A 14651-nucleotide genomic window follows, 5' to 3' on the forward strand; every position below is an offset into this window, starting at 1 on the left:
TAATTCCCAGCCATCTACTCTTCTTATCATCCTGGAATCTCCCTCCTCTCCTTGGAAGTTCCTATCCCATTCCTCAGCTCCTTTATGCCTCATTCTATGTTTCTGTCTCAGCCTTTCCTGGAAGTGGGGTTTCCATATGTACAAGTTAAGATATTATTTTCTCTTGTTCTCCTGTCTTACATCAGTCTCATTCTTAGACCAGCCAGAAGAACCTAGAAGGGTAGAGTTAAGCTTTTCCTCCTCCCTGACAGTTTTATAACTCCCAGGGGAGCCAGGGACTTCCCAGGTAAAGAATCTTCCAAGTGGTAAGGAATCTACCTGCCAGTGCAGGAGATGCAAGAGATATGGATTCAGTTCTGGGCCCGGGAAGATCCCCTGGAGGAGGAAATGGCAACCCACTCCGGTATTCTTGCCTGGGAAATCCCATGGACAGAGGAGCCTGGTGGACTTCACTCCATGGAGTCGCAAAGAGTAGGACACAATTGAGCAAGAACATGCACAGGGGAGGCAGAAAACTTTCCCTGAGTAAGCGCTGTTTAAAATATGTCTTGAAGTGCTCATTACATTTTTACAGAGTGAGGTGGCAGAGGTCAGGAGGACACATGTGAAGCAGTGGGAAAGGATAATTGGAGGAGTGAAACTACAAGTGTGTTCTGAGAGGGCAAAAGCTTTCATGTGGCTGAAGAGCAGGGTGTAGGAGGGAGAAAAAGAAGCCAGCATGAGTTGACAGGTCTCAAGTATATGCCAGACATTTTCAGATATCGCCTCATTTAGTCCTTTCAGCAGTCCTTGAGGGGGCGTCTATTGCTGCTATTTTACTAAGGGTACCGAGGCCAAACACCTTCCCTCCATCTTCATGCAGTGCTGAGGGCGAGGTGGAGAGGATGGCAGAGAGTAGATGAGGAGAGGTTGCCCACCAGGTGACCAGTCCACACTCAACTCGGGAAGCACTGGGATTGAAGTCATGCAAGAATTTTGAGCAAGGAATGGCATGATCGCCTCTGACTTTTAGAAAAACACTACTGGTAATGGAAGAATTAGAGTATTTTTTCTCTCCTTCATTCAATTAAAAATAATTAATATATTGAAATTTTCCTATGGGACAAGACTATATACCAAACCCATGGGAAAAAATGTTTAGGACTAGCCAAATCTCAAGAAATTTACAGTCTCTCTATGTGTGCATATAATGTAGCTTATCTATGCCTTTCTCTACATACATATGTAATTAATTTAGTTAGCTAATTGATTTTTGGTTGTGCCATGAGGCTTGCTGGATCTTAGTTCTCCGACCAAGGATTGAAGCAGAGATCTGGCAGTGAAAATCCCAAGTTCCAACTGTCAGACCACCAGGGAATTCCCTCTATATATTTTATAACATACACACACACACACACATACAGAAAAGTATATAACAGGAGAGTTAAACATTTATATTTTAGTTATCTTTTAGCTCACAAAAACAGTATGATAACATTTTTCTTTTAAAATATTATCTGTAAATTCTGGACATGAATCCTTTATTAGATATATAATTTGCAAACATTAATTTTGCGAGTTAATTTTTATTCTGTTGATAGTGTCTTTTGATGCTCAAAAGTTTTTAATTTTCAATAAGTCCAGTTTGTCTGGTTTCTTTCTTTTTTTTTTGCCTGTTTCTTTGGTGTCTTATCCAAGAAACCACTGCCAAATCCACTGCCATGAAGATTTTTCCTAATTTTTCTTCAAGTTTTTTTTGTTTGTTTGTTTTACATTCAGTTCTTTGATCCATTTGACTAATTTTTGTTTGTTTGTTTTAACTGAATGAGAAATTTTATTACTTTTATGTAGCCTTTTCCAGCTTGGCAATGGGCTTTCCTGGTGGCTCAGCAGTAAAGAATCCCCCCGAAATACAGGAGAGGCGGGCTCGATCCCTGGCTTGGGAAGATCCCCTGGAAAAAAAAAATGGCAACCTAGTCCAGTATCTTTGCCTGGAGAATCCCATGGACAGAGAAGCCTGGTGGGCTACAGTTCCTGGGGTTGCAAAAGAGTTGGATGTGACTTAGCGACAAAACAACACAAAGTGCACTGACTTTGGACCCAGGAAGCTGCCTCCCCAGTAATGGCAGATCTTGTCATATCTGTCATTATAATTGGTCCTGATGGCTTCCACCAGCTTAGCCAGAGTGCCCTTGTCTTCCGAGTTGACTTGTGTGAAGGCAACAGTGCAGGTCTTCCTGTGGAACACACATGCCACCCAGCCTGTCCTTCCCCTCGATGACACAGTAGGGAACCCCCATCTTACAACACAGGGCAGGCAGGAGACCCACCAGTTCAATGGATCCACGTCACGGGCAACCACCACCAGCTGCACCTCCTTGCTCTCCTCCAAGGTGGGGACAGAATCAACGCCTGCTCAAAAGACAGGTGGTTCTTAGTGGGGATGTCCCCTTGGCCTGCAGCTTTTGTCTCAGCTCAGGCCATCAACTTCTGCTGCCTCTCTTACTTCATCTCGGGTCTGCACTTGTGGGCCAGCTTAAGGAGATGAGTAGCTGTCTGGCAGCCCAAGACCTGGCTGAATAGGTTAATCACGGGAGGCACTCTCAGCCGCTTATATAAGGTACTGCATGCCACTGCAGGGGAACGTAGCTGGGCCACTTTATGAAGCGGGTGAGGTCCTTTTAGGGCTGGATGTCCAGTCCACTTTCTCAGCCTCCTGATTCTTCATGACAGCAGGGGCCTAGTCTATCTTTTGCACCTCAGCCTTCTTACCCCTCGGCATCTTGAATGGCCAGTGGAGAGCCCTTGAGCTAATTTTTGTCTGTGGGGTAAAGTAAGGTCCAACTGCATTCTTTTGCATGTAGATATACAGTTTTCTTAGCACCATGTGTTAAAAAGACTGTCCTTTTCTCATTGAATGGTCTTGGCACCTTTGTTAAAAATCATTCTTTCTGGGCTCTCTATTCTCTTCCACTGGTCTATATGTCTGTCCTATGCCAGTACCACATTGATTACTGCAACTTTGTAGTTAAGTTTTGAAATCCAGAAATGTGAGTCCTTCAATTTTGTTCTTTTTCAAGGCTTTTTTTTTTTTTTTTTTTTTTTTTTTTTTTTTTTTTTTTTTTTTTTTTTTTTTTTTTTTTTGGCTATTCTCTTGAGATTCCATACGAATTTTAGGATGGATTTTTCTATTTCTGTCAAAAAAAAAAAAAGTCATTGAGACTGATAGCAATTCCATTTGAATCTGCAGATTGCTTTGGGTAGTATTTACACAGCATTTTGAATGCACTAAATGTCACGGAATTTATACTTTAAAATGGTTAATTGTATCTTATGTGAATTTGAGCTCAATTTTAAAAAAAGGATTGGGCAATTATGCCTGAAGAGCAGGTATGTGCATGGCATGAAGCATCTGGAAGGTAAAGGAGGTTATGATCAGAGGGAGGAATGTTGGGATTAAAGACCGTAATACTGTATAGTTTAGGGCTGGTGAGGGCCCCTGGAGTTGAGCAGGAAAAATGGCTAAGGTGATCCAAAGCTTATCTACAAAGACACTGACTTCACAAGGTGATTCAAGATGGCAACTTCAGGAGCTTTCCTGGTGGCTCAGTGGTAAAGAACCCAGCTGCCAATACAGGAGACATGGGTTCCATCCCTGATCTGGAACGATTCCACATGCTGCAGAGCAACTTGAGCCCATGCACCACAACTATTGAGCCTGTGCTCTAGAGCCCACAGCCACTGTGCCCATGGGCCACAACTACCGAAGCCCTCATTCCCTGGAGCCTGTGCTCCACAAGAGAAGCCATCGCAACAAGAAGCTAAAGAGTAGCCCCCGTTCACCACAACTAGAGGAAGCCCACGCAGCAACAAAGATCCAGCACAGCCAAAAAAAAAAAAAAAAAAAGACTGCAACTTACAAGGATACACACCCAGCTAGGGTGGTCATCACGGGAGTGGGGTGGGGACAGCTGGGATTATAGGGGAATTTTATTATGTCAATGGTATCTTTTTAAAGAGAAAGAATACTGAAAGCTTTTTGAAAAGCTATGATACAGGAACTTTAATTCAGGAAAAGAGGACAATGACCTAAGCCCCTTTAAAAAAAAATCATCGTGGGAGTGGCAGGAAGGTGTTACGTGATAGGGTGTGGGCGGGCCAGCTGGCTTCATCTCTTCTTTATTTTCAGAGTAATGGTCTGGCGAGCTGGAAAATCCCACCTCCCAACCCAGAAGTATGTGAGGCTTGGTAAACCCCTCTCCTGGTGGGCTACAGTCCATGGGGTCACAAAGAGTCAGACACGACCGAGCACTCACTCACTCAGTATAAGAAATAGCTACACTAAATGGATTGGGGCAGGAAAAACTAGCTTTGCCACAGATTTTGCAGCTATCTAAATATGTGGTGTAGAACTGGACTAGGGAAGAGAAAAAAATGATAATTTCAAAATAAAGATGAACAGAACTTGTTTTTTGTATGGGAGAAATAAAGAAAAGAAGGAATTGAAAGTTTTCAAGCATAGGCAGGGGAGACATGAAAGGAGGATCAGTTTAGTGGGATGGAATGGATGGTGATGAATTTAGTTTGGGACCTAGATTCATTTGAATCTTACAGCTAAGTGAGACTTTGTAGTTAGCCACGTGGAACAACTAACTCATGTTTTACAGATAAGGAAATCTTGAGTTTGAGATAACAGAGGACATCCTAGAAAAGGAGTCCTAGAGGCAGTTGACCATTTATAGCTGCATTTTTAATGACAGATCAAAACTAGTGACAACAATGTTGGAGTCATAAGCATAGACCTGTCAAATAATTCTGTAGGAATGAATAAATTATCCAAGGTAGAGGACAGAAAGTGGGAAGAGAAGAGGAGACTAAAGACATAGGGAAGACAGCAGAGAATTGAATCAAGAGGTAGAAGAGAGACAGGAATTTTGGCTTTGCTATTTGTTAGCTATAGGAACTTGACAATTTATTGACCTCTGGGTCTCAGCCTGCAGTCATATCAAGGCTTGACAGAAGGGGGTTGGGAGAGGTGGGGAATCTTCTTCCAAGATCACTCAGGTGGCCTCTTGTCCCTAGCTGTCCTTTGGACAGCAAGGAGATCAAACCAGCCAATCCTAAAGGAAATCAACCCTGAATATTCATTGAAAGGACTGTGACTGAAGCAATACTCACCAACTAAAAAACTTGCCTGCAGTAGTTCAGAAATTTTCTTAAGGTTACAAGTAGTATGCGCTTAGGAAAAACACAAAGGCTATCCTCCCATTTTCAATGCTATTACTCTATTACAAGAAAGCTGAAATTCTAGTTTTGTTTTTCATTGTTGACTTTACTAATTCTGTGAGCCTTGGAGGCCCTCAAGGTTGACACATTCTAGTACCTTCTTGCTTTCTTCACCTACACTTTCAGTATTCTGTATGTGTGGCTGAATGTCAAGTAAGCTGGCTTGGCAGTTTCCCAAAGTGGCAAAAATGACAGAACACTGAGGAGCTTTTCCAAGGGCTTCTTTCCTCATGACAAGAGCTGTCGCTGTAGAATACGTAGTCCTGCTTCCCTGCAAGTCTGGAGTACTCTCTGGGGCTGTCGGATCACCCAGGCTTTGGTCCAATCCAATCTGATTCCCCAGACCTAAGAAACCAGAGGGCAGAGCAAGCAGTGATCAGAGGCCCTAAGTAATGCCAGCTCATCATATTTGAAGAATACTGATTTTGCTTTTTATGACCATTGTTCTCTAACAACTAAAAGGCTTGGTTCATTATTTCACTGTGGTATTAGCCACCAAATGCTGGATCCCAGTGTTTGATAGTCATGTAGCTCTGCTGCCAGTGTGGACAGTGCCTGGGAAGTGAGAGGCATGCCGCCACACAGACCGTCTGTGTTAAGTCATCTCCCACTCAAGGGTTGGCAGCTGGAAATTTGATTTAGGAATCAATGGTGCTGTTAAGCACCATTGTTTTTGTGCACAAAGAACAATGACTGACTTTTTTTTTTAAGCATTCTTGATGTTATACTATTATAGTAACCCTCATTTTCCATTCTTTCACTTTCCTTGAAAAGCGAACACTCTTTTCTTGGTAATTAGGCACACAAGTGAAAAAACACACCCCAGTTTTTCTTGGACAGCTTATGTCTACCATTTAACCATTTACCAGCTTATAACTACCATTTAAAATTAAACAAAATAAAACAAACAAAAAAGCTCACTATCCAGTTCTCTCAAATTAGACAGGCATTTTCTTTTCTTCCTCCTCTATTGTAGACTACTGATTTTCTTGGAAAAGAGAAGGAATCAATAATGGCTAATTACAGATAAAACGCATCCTAATTTTAGTACGAATAAATAAAGCATCATACAGAAATAGAACTTCTTTATATGTTAATATGTAACCATCATATTTAAAGTTAAAGTAATGCTAAATTTTGCCAGTTTTTAAAAAATACTATTTAATGAGTAGTAATGAATATGTTCACTTTTGCTTTGTGATTAAGTAAAGAAAGTGTCTAAGAGGTCCCTCTTCTCCAATATCCTCCCAGGGCAGAATCCTATCTATATCTCTGAGCTAGTCCAGTCACAAGACAGCCTTTTGCTCCATGAGACAACCTAGGGCACTGCCAGTTACTGCGTTGTTAGAAAGTAATCAGAGGTCTTTGTTCAAGGCACTGTGCTGAGTGTTCCATCAGATTAAAGGAAAAAGAAAAAAAACGCTTGCCATAAAGAAGCTTAATACGCTGTTGGCAAAGTTCAGAAAATAATTACAATAACATAAGACAAGAATCTAAAGGGGCCATCAGTCAGTCAGTCAGTTCAGTTGCTCAGTTGTGTCCAACTCTTTGCAACCCCATGAACCGCAGCACACCAGGCCTCCCTGTCCATCACAAACTCCCGTTTACTCAAACTCATGCCCATCGAGTCGGTGATGCCATCCAGCCATCTCATCCTCTGTTGTCCCCTTCTCCTCCTGCCCCCAATCCCTCCCAGCATCAGGGTCTTTTCCAATGAGTCAACTCTTCGCACGAGGTGGCCAAAGTATTGGAGTTTCAGCTTCAGCATCAGTCCTTCCAATGAACACCCAGGACTGATCTCCTCTAGGATGGACTGGTTGCATCTCCTTGCAGTCCAAGGGATTCTAGAAAGGCACAAACCAAACCTCTTGGAAACTCAAGGCTAGGAAGGAGGTAGAGCATAGCCAAGGGAACCCACTGGACCTAGTTCTGCTGTCTGGACTGACACTGTGGTTTCTCTTGTCCACGTGTAGAGTTGACATATTTATAGACGAGTCAAAGAGGCAATGTGTAGTTGAGCAGCCTGAAGCTGGGTCTTGGGCATTAGACATCTTTGGATATGAAGCTGAACCTTTTCTTTTTTAGCTGGGTCACCTTGAGCAAGTTACATAACCTCACTGTACTTCCGGTGTTTGTTACTTTTTAAATATTTAGTTATTTATTTAGTCTGTGTTGGGTCTCAGTTGCAGCACGTGGGACTTTTGCTGCGGCCCGTTCTCTCTAGTTGCGGCCTGGGGGCTCGATTGCCCCTTGGAATGTGGGACCTTAGTTCCCTGACCAGGGATGGAACCTGCATTCCCTCATCTCAAGGTGTATTCTTAACCACTGGCCCACCAGAGAGGTCCCTGTACTTCTGTTTTTAATTTGTAAAATGGGCATAGTAAGACCTACCTGACAAACCTATTGAAGGATTAAATGACAATATAAGGGACTTTAGAATAGTGCCTGGCACCCGGTGTATAAAAAATCATAGCTTTCTGCTTTTATGTTTTTCCAATTTCCCTCTGATTTTCCCCCCATTTTTAAACTATATGTGAATATTAAATTTAATGCTTATACAATGCCTGGCTCAGAACAGATTTATAGAGAATGTTAGGTTAATTCCATGGGGACTGTTAATAACAGAATATCATAAAATGGACAAGAAATAGAACTTTATTTTTCACAGTGCTGAAGGTTGGAAGTCTCAGATCAGGGTGCCAACATGGCTGGCTGATGGCTCTGTTTCAAGGGGCAGACTTCTTGCATCCTCACTTGACACAAAAGACTTGGGGTCTCTCTGGAGTTCCCCCAAATTATGTCTAACGTTTTTATCACTCCTATTAGTATGTTGTTTTCTAGACCTCCTCATCTTTACGGCTGTGCTGTGCTGTGCTGTATCACTTCAGTCTGACTCTTTGCAACCCTGTGGACTGCAGCCTGCCAGGCTCCTCTGTCCATGGGGTTCTCCAGGCAAGAATACTGGAGTGGGTTGCCATGCCCTCCTCCAGGGGATCTTCCTGACCCAGGGATTGAACCGGCATCTCTGATGTCTCCTGCATTGGCAGGTGGGTTTTTTACCACTAGCGACACCTGGGAAGCCTCCATCTTTTTTTTTTTTTAAGCCTCCATCTTTTTGGTTATCCTCCAAACTATCTAGTTTTCATTCTCCTGTATAATGTGCTAACTAGAATTTTACAACAGTGAAAGTTTCCCTTCCCAAATTTACTATTTTCTGACCAAAACAGTAAACCAAACTGTTACCTTTCTTTGACCTGTAATTTGTCAATGCATTAATTTATTGAATGTCCCAAATTACTGTATTCAAGTGTTTTTGGTTTGGGGTTTGTTTTTAGCAATTCCACACATGCCTTATTGGTTCATGGCCAGCTGTGGTCAACTATCTTTTCTAGGTAGTATTTCTTTTTCTTTTTTTAGGTAGTATTTAGATAATCAACAATCAGGTCTCTCCTGTCTTGTACTTATGCAATTGATTTTGGGACTCTAAATGAAGATCTTTTCTTTTCATTCTTTTGTGTAGCCCAGGATTCTTGGTTGCAAGTAAGAGAAAACTAGTTGGAACTGACTTAAGTAAGAAAAACAAATTTTTCTGTTGGTATAGCTGAAGAACAAGAAAAATGGGACAACTAGATTGTTGACTATTCCTTTTTCAAAATGAGCAGTGGCTTCATTTTCTCCTAGGACCTTTGTGCCAGCAGCTGCTGGTTCATATTGTCATGAGATGACAACAGAAGAAATGATTCCCCATCCGCTCCTCCTCCTTCCAACCAAGGTCTGAATCAAATATGTACCAATCGTTATTGAGCTGCCTCTACAATCAAGATAGGGTGAGAAGCTATCAACCTGTAAACCAGTTACTGCATCCCAGGATGTCAGAGGGTTGAAAAGATAGCAGTGCCCAGCTGAGCTCAGGGTATGGCAGGGAAGATGTTCTCCCAAAAGAATGAGGAATACATTTTCTATAAGCAGTGGAGGTGATGTAACAGGAGGGAAGAGGGCAGGGCACAACTTTCGAAAGAATGACACAGCCCAAGGACACAGCATAAACTGATTAGAAGCTAATGGGACAAAGATGGCAGGCAAGACTAGACCTTGATCCTCAATCAGCAAGTGAAATGACACACCCAGAGGCGCCATGACAGTTCCAAGGCACTGTTAAAAGACCAAGGAGGGGGTGGTGGCCAAAATCCTGGAACTCTCCACCCCTCCCCCAAAATAGTTGGAATAATCCTCCCAGTCATTAGTATATGAAATTACCCAGCCTATAAAAACTAACCACACCACATTTCACAGCCGCACTTGCCCTCTGCAATGGCCCACACTGTCTGGAGTGTGCCTCTCTCTGAATCTAAATAAATCCACTTCTTACCTATCACTTTGTCTCTCACTAAATTCTTTCTGTGATGAGACATCAAGAACCTGAGCTTCAATAGGTCCTGAAACCAGGTACTGTGGATTTTGCCTGGGTTTGAGTGCCAGCCACGTGGGTTCAAGTCCCAGCACGTGGGTTCAAGTCCCAGTCTATGGTAAATGGTTTCAGCAGGGCTTCCCTGGCGGCCCAGTGGTTAGGACCCTATGTGCACAAGAGCATGGCTTCTAACCCTGATCAGGGAACTAAGATCCTGCAAGCCATTCAGTGCAGCCGAAAGATTAAAAAAAATAAAAGCAGTGGCTTAAAGTTAAATGACTTAGCTAAGAAGGACCAAGATGAAAGAAGATTTTCAAATTACTACTACCAACAATGGTTGAATGACAAAAAAATATTAGTTATTTTTGTGAAATCAAACCATTTATGTTCCCTCTCCCTATTTTAGTAAAGAAGCAACTAATCTCTTTTTGTCTTTATGGCATGAGTTTTTCTCCTTTTCATTAATATTAGGTACAGTGAATTTAAGTAGCTATAGATGTTTATCACAGAACTTGCAAAACTTCAAATTAAATGACAAAGGAACAAAATGTAGCCTGCAGTTACCACTATTAACAATCATTTAGGTGCTTATGTGGCAGCACCTAGGCTATTTATTTTTTAAAAAAATAGAGCATATCATAATTCAAATTGGACAAAATTAGATTTCAGAGCTCCTATTTTCTATGACCTGAACCAAAAAGTTTAGGAGATCTGCCAGGCAGTTGTTTTGAGACAGAGAGATAGATACAAGCCTATCTTGCTATGTATTACCCAACAAACAAAACACTTACCAGATAACAAAGTGAAAATGAGATTAATTTTCCAAGGATTTCCTAACTCCCAAAGATTAGAGGAAGATATGAGGGAGCAAACTTATGTGTCAGCCCATTGATTATTTTAGTCATGTGTGTTACATTTAATTTGTAAAACTGGATTACTGCTTTGCCCTTTAATATGGGTTTCAAAACAGTCCTCTTAAATTAACAGTGAATAGTTTGTTATTTCTCAAAGTAATAAAAGATGTTAGTGTACAGTTTATGACTTGTTTATCTTAGAAACCACCCAGGATCACTTGGGAGATACACTGACCTGTACCTAATAACATACATAGCCACTGACATGAAAATAGAAAGAAACTCTTTTCTCTTAAACTGGGTTTGTGTCTGGACTCTATCATCTTTTGCTTTCCAGGCTTACCACTGTATAGTTCAAATTATCCTGTGGACAAAGATACGCATGTGTGTGCTAAGTCGCTTCAGTCCCGTCCAACTCTTTGCGACTCTCTGAACCGTAGCCCACCAGGCTCCTGTGTCCACGGGATTCTCCGGGCAAGAATACTGGGGTGGGTTGCCATGTCCTCCTCCAGGGGATCCTCCTGACCCAGGGATGGAACCTGTGGCTCCTGCACTGCAGGTGAATTCTTTACTTCTGAGCCACTGGAGAAACTCAAAGGACAAAGACATGGGTGATATGAAAGATACCAGTGCTGGAATGCAGGATGCCTGTTTTGGGATGCCACAAAACCCTACTGACCTGACCCCTAAATTTTGTGAGAAAACAAAAAGATGACAATAAAGTCTCCTTCCAAAATAAGTGATGCCATATTTGAGGTGAAAATCAACCTAGGTAAAGGAATTACAGCTCTTAAGAGATTATAACAACAGATACTTAGCAAATAAAGGATAGCATATATCAATTCTATTTGAAAAGAGAATAGTATGTAATCTGAACTCTGTCTTCCCAAAGTAATTTACAAAGCAAGTAAATGATTAATTACTTATTTTTCAGTTTAGTTCACTCAGTTCAGTCGCTCAGACATGTCCAACTCTTTGAGACACCATGGTCTGCAGCACACCAGGCTTCCCTGCCCATCACCAACTCCCAGAGCTTGCTCAAACTCATGTCCATTGAGTTGGTGATGCCATCCAACCATCTTATCCTCTGTCATCCCCTTCTCCTCCCACCTTCAATCTTTCCCAGCATCAGGGCCTTTTCCAATGAGTCAGTTCTTTGCATCAGGTAGCCAAAGTATTGGAGTTTCAGCTTCAGCATCAGTCCTTCCAGTGAATATTCAGGACTGATCTCCTTTAGGATTGACTGGTTTGATCTCCTTGCAGTCCAAGGGACTCTCAAGAGTCTTCTCCAACACCACAGTTCAAAAGTATCAATTCTTCGGTGCTCAGCTTTCTTTATAGTCCAACTCTCACCTCCATACATCACTACTGGAAAAACCATAGCTTTGACTATTGAATCTTTGTTGGCAGAGTAATGCCTCTGCTTTTTAATATGCTGTCTAGGTTGGTCATAGCTTTTCTTCCAAGGAGCAAGTGTCTTTTAATTTCATGGCTGCAGTCACCATCTGCCATGATTTTGGATTTGTACTAGTCTATAAAAGACACAGTGCCAGATTCTTGATAAGCAAGTTGCTTTTATGGAAGATCATCAGTGTACAAAAAGATGTGGTAGACAACTGAAATACGATGTCTCAAAGTGTGAGTGTTTTAACTATTCTAAACCTATATATTTTGGTTTTCTATAAAATAAAGTGTACTCATAAGAATGTATCTTAGCAGTTGGTGACAAAAGCTCAGCCTCTCTGTACACTGATGCCGAATCAAATCTCAGAGACAGAGTTTTGGGTGAAGCAGAAAAGTTAGCTTTATTGCTTTGCCAGGTAAAGAGGCACAGTGGGCTCATGCCCTCCAAACTAGGTGTCCCAATTTGGGGAAAATAGTGATGAGTTTTATAGTAATTGTTCAAAAAGGGCATGATCAGCCTGTGGACATTCTTCTGATGGGTTGGTAGTGAGCTAACTAGGAGTCGGCATCATCCACCTTCAAGTCCAACAGGTCTGGGCTGGGGTTTACAGCATATCATCACTGATCCGTAACTTCTGCCTCCTGGAAGGGGTTTCAGTATCTACAAAACAGCTCGAAGAAATTGCTGTGTATATCCATTGATGGGTTTCCCTTGTGGCTCAGCTGGCAAACAATCCACTTGCAATGTGAGGGACCTGGGTTGATCCCTGTGAGATCCCCTGGAGGAGGGAAATGCTACCCACTCCAGTATTCTGGCCTGGAGAATTCCATGGACTGTATAGTCCCTGGAGTCAGACACCACAGTGACTTTCACTCACTCACTCACTCACATACATTGATGGGAAAACAGGACCTTGTCCCAAGGCTATTCTTGACTATTTCACCCTGGTCTTGCATCCCCTCCCTTCCTTAATTAACTCAGCTTGAATCTGCCCACTGCACACTAAGGCAAGGTCATGGAGGCTAAATGAAGGCTGTTTTCCATAATCAAAGAAATGAGGGACCCAGAAAGGCTCTGTGCCCAGGTGCTCCACAGGGCCCTGCATGGTATCACAATAAAAATTCTTACTAAGCTCTTTTCAAACATTCCCATTAAATTATGATTTCCATGCTCAATCACCATTGGACTGTTTGTCACATTTATATATGTGACTACAAGATATTTCTGTTATAGGCTGGTAATTTTAGGGTTACCCATTGTTTTTTGAGTGACTTGTCTTTATCAACGATCTAATTCATTCAGTCTTTTACATCTATTGGCACAAAAGCAAACAAGTTATGAATCAATGATCCAGGATGATCTAAGTGTGAATGGTATTATTTTATCTTAAGGCTCTCTATTTAAAAATAATACTTTCTCTGGCACTACCTGTGATTTGTGTATGAGTAACCTGACTTGGCAAAAAACCCCAAACCTCAAACCCGAAACACAATTAAACATGCTGTTCTCGTTAGGCAGCTATCATTCTGTTAAAGTTACCTACTATGCTGTCTAGTTCATGGCAGGACTGTTTTTAAGGCTCTGTTGTATGCAATAAAAGCTAGTATGATTTAGATTTGAATACACAAATACTAATTGAGCAAGTACATGGTTTGAATAATAAATTGTTGAGCTGCTTCACTGTATAAACAATGATGGAGTAGGGTCTAGTCCAGCTGAAAGAGTGGACATTCGCTGACTTCATCTCAGCTTCTCTTGACTTCAACCTCTGCCATGTTCTGTGTCTCTCACTCCACTGAAATTATTCAGTTAAAGGTCACGCATAACTTCTTTTCAGGCCCTTATCATTCTCCTTATAATAGCTTTCCAAGTGTTCTCCCTGCCACAAATATACAGTTCCTTTTCTCACCCTCACACTCTCCCCTTTTCTAAAATTCAACTCACCCTTATGATTGAAGTATTTTTGGCTAAAGAATCCAAACTTCTTAACATGAGTTTGGAGTTTACTGATGACATGCCATTTTCCCAAATCAGAAGAATCCCTTTCAGGAATATGACATTCCGATCATTCATTCCATCTTGGAACACCCTCCATGAATGGCTTGTCCTTGCACTATTGTGATTCTTCTCCTACTCCTTGGGCTGGTCCTCTTTCTCTCCTCTCTGGCATTTCTTTAAGTCCCGTGCTTAGATCCCTTTTCCTTTAGACCTTAACATTTCCTTAATTACCATGTCTATAGGAGAGGGTCCCAAATTTACAGCCAAAAGGGCTCCAGATCTATGTTTTCAGGGGCCTTTGGACCATTTTTACATTTTACATTTTTACATTTTACATTTTACAGCTTGGACTATGCTCAAGGAAGGCTCAGTCTTCCCCCAAACTGGGACATTCTCTCTCCATTTGTGATTTCATAATTCTCCCTGTTGATAAGTTTCATATCCCCAAATCAGATTTCCCTGGTGGCTCAGACGGTAAAGCGTCTGCCTACAATGCGGGAGACCGGGGTTCGATCCCTGGGTTGGGGAGATCCTCTGGAGAAGGGAATGGCAACCCACTCCAGTACCCTTGCCTGGAAAATCCCATGGATGGAGTAGCCTGGTAGGCTACAGCCCCTGGGGTCGCGACTGAGGAATGTCACTTTCTTTCCTCTCCCTTAACATTCAAAATTATCCCTACTCTTTCTATGCCTTCATCTATGCCTTCCTCTCCTCTATTCCA

The 14651-nt window shown here is 41.9% G+C and overlaps 1 pseudogene; it reads right to left on the bottom strand.

Moving 5' to 3' along the window:
• Positions 1 to 2041: 2041 nt before the first annotated feature.
• Positions 2042 to 2761, bottom strand: LOC122450951 (annotated as a pseudogene).
• Positions 2762 to 14651: the final 11890 nt, after the last annotated feature.

This window comes from Cervus canadensis, chromosome 12 (assembly GCF_019320065.1).
Source record: "Cervus canadensis isolate Bull #8, Minnesota chromosome 12, ASM1932006v1, whole genome shotgun sequence".
Classification (NCBI taxonomy): Eukaryota; Metazoa; Chordata; class Mammalia; order Artiodactyla; family Cervidae; genus Cervus; species Cervus canadensis.